The following is a 3,237-nucleotide window of genomic DNA, read 5'->3' as shown; positions in this document are numbered from 1 at the left end:
TATCAGCTCTCCCACAGAACAAAGGAACGTCACTTGCTTCGGCTGCAATAAAAAGGGACACTACAAGAACGAATGCCCAAAACTGAAGTTCGACAAACCGAAGCCAACCAAAAAGAAGGCACTCAAAGCAACGTGGGACGACTCCTCGGACGAATCGGAGGAAGAAGAACAGAAACATCAGAGCCACCTCGCACTGATGGCCCACGAAGCTGAAACAGAAGACGAGTCGGAAGATGAAGACGGGTCTAAACCCGAAACAAGCCACGAGTCCGTACTCGTTTCCGAAGGCCCGAATGAGGTACTTTAATTTAAACAAAAATATTTTTTAGAATTATTTCCTGTTTAAACAATAAATTAATTAAAACAGAAAATGAAAACAAATCACTTCTTGAGGAAAATCAAAACCTCAAGGAACAAATCAAAAATTCAAATCTAACTCAAGATCTAACACTTGAGGAGGACAATTTATCATTAAAAAATGAGATTAATAATTTAAAAGAAATGTTAGAAAAATTCACAACAAGATCAAAAAATTTAGACTTAATCCTGAATAATCAAAAAACATGTTATAATAAAACCGGACTAGGATATAAGTCGAATTCAAATAAAATCTTCAAATCATTAATAACCCAAGACAAATCAACCAATCTAGCTTGGGTTCCGAAAGCGTGTCTGACCACGCAAGTAGGACTGAATCAATATTATATACCTAAAGAAAAAATACATTATATAAAATCGGACAAACCTAAATCAAATTCAAAATCTAAACACTTTAAAAATCAACAAAATTATCACTAAGTTAACCATAACTATAAAAACAATCGACACAAACCTAAATCAAATTCAAAATCTAAACACTTTAAAAATCAACAAAATTATCACCAAGTTAACCATAACTATAAAAAGAATCGACACAAACCTAAAACCAAAATTTAAAATCAATGGCCAATAATTCAGGGGGAGGCTCCAGAATAGCTGGCACCTCCAAAACTAACTTACCCGACAGGGTAACCCAAAACAAATTAACCCGGCAGGGTAATTAGGATTAGAGACCAAGTTTAACTTGAATCATGGTACCGGTGAAGTTTTTGGATGATAGTATGTTAGGGAAACTTGGGCATCGCATGTCTAGACAGATATGACTTCGATCTGGTGCATTTGGTCAAGTGAAACTGACCGAAGCTATCCTTAAACGAATCCTAACCAGTTAGACCAAGATTTAGTACTAAGCTCCGTGGATAGGACTATTCGGAAAACCTCGAAATGTTGGTTACTTCTAATGACGTCCATGTGACTCACCAAGCTTAGAAGTTTATCCGAAGAATGCCTGTTTGTAGAGACCAAAACTAAACCTGAATCTAATACTAGTTAAACCAAACTCTGTAATCAAACCAATTTCATCTCACAAAATCATAGGATTCCCTGATTGATAATATAGATCGGGTGAGATGAATAAGACTTAAAAATTAATTTCAAAATTTTAATTTTAAAACTTAAAAATTAATTTCAAAATTTTAATTTTAAACTTAAAAATTAATTCCAAAATTTTAATTTTAAACTTAAAAATTAATTTCAAAATTTTAATTTTAAAACTTAAAAATAATTTCAAAATTTTAATTTTAAACTTAAAAATTAATTTCAAAATTTTAATTTTAAACTTAAAAATTAATTTCAAAATTTTAATTTTAAAACTTAAAAATTAACTTCAAAATTTTAATTTTAAACTTAAAAATTAATTTCAAAATTTTAATTTTAAAACTTAAAAATTAAATTCAAAATTTTAATTTTAAAAACTTAACTTCAAACCTAATCTCAAAAAAAAAAAAAAAAACCAAGGGCGAGCACCCCTGGTATTCCTCTCCGGGGCGCCCGAAAAGGGATCCGGGCGCCCCGCCCTAAATCAACCCCGGGCGCCCGGAGTCCCCTATAAATGAGGGGCAGCAGGCGCCCCTAACCCTTGCCCCACAAACTTTACTTTTGCCAATGGTTTACTCCAAACCTTAGTGCGAGAGCATTTTAAATCAAATTTTCTTGCGGTGAAGACGCTATTGCGATTCAACCGAGGTCGTCAGATCTATATTTGTCGATGGCTCCTCGGTAAAAATTCTTCCCCTCTCTAAAACTTTATTTTTTGTCCTCTCATTTTTTTCTTAGAATATTTTCTTATATATACAGTAGGAAACGAACAAATACTGGTGCTGGACCTTCTAATGCTAGCTCTGACCTTAGGTTTCCCACAGATGAACTAAGGATTAAGTTTCAGTCAACCATTTATAAAGCCATTAGGACTACCTGCATAGATAGATCATTCTTTCTAGAGTCATGTCCCTCCGTTTTAGAGGTTATAGAACACTATAACTTAAGGAACCTTGTCGAATGTACAAGTCCAATAAACATAAGTCTGTGTGCCGAATTTTGCAATAACCTAGTGAAAGTAGACGATCTCACCTATACCACTAGGGCAGCAGGCACTGATATCACATTTTCCCCTACGACTATCCGAGAGTTTTTAGAGTTGCGTCCATCTACTTGTTCCTTTTTGTGCTATCCTCCCAGGGATCTACCATTCGGAGATCCCTACTCACATATTACTCTCGATACGATTTATTCGTATTTTTTTGGAGGAGAGCGAGATCCCACTGTGACACAGTTTAGGTCGGTAGAACTTCGGGTTCAGGACTACGCTCTTTATAGGGTTTTAGTCCTTTGCATTTTACCACTGACTACTCGGGACATCGCTGTGATGCGCCCATTCCATTCATTCTTACTCTATGCCCTGAGTCATAGATTAGATATTGACATCAGCCTACATATCTTCTCCACCATTATCTACTCGGCTGGATTCGTGACTGATAGATGAGTCCACATGCCATTTTGTCACATTTTGACAGCCTATATGTCCTCGTTGCACATTGATGTCACTAGAGGAGACATTGCCCATATGACCGAGTTCGATGTTATAGCAGCTCGGAACTTCTCCCTAGCTGGTGTCCAGATAGATAGGGATGACGGGACTATGTCTTGGCGGAGGGGGGTACAGCACCAGCCCGATCCAGACGCACAGGTGGACGAGTTCATGCTCGCACTATTTCCAGAGGAAGCCGCACAGGCTCCACCACCGCCCCCAGCTCGAGCACCACGTCACGCTCCCCGCACTCTAGCCGACCGTATGACCGGACTAGAGAGAGCTATGGCGAGTCTTCAGCAGGAGAACTCAGATTTTCATCGGGACATTCG

This window comes from Zingiber officinale, chromosome 4A (assembly GCF_018446385.1).
Source record: "Zingiber officinale cultivar Zhangliang chromosome 4A, Zo_v1.1, whole genome shotgun sequence".
NCBI lineage: Eukaryota > Viridiplantae > Streptophyta > Magnoliopsida > Zingiberales > Zingiberaceae > Zingiber > Zingiber officinale.
The sequence above is the reverse complement of the archived record's forward strand: the minus strand, read 5'-3'. Positions refer to the sequence as shown.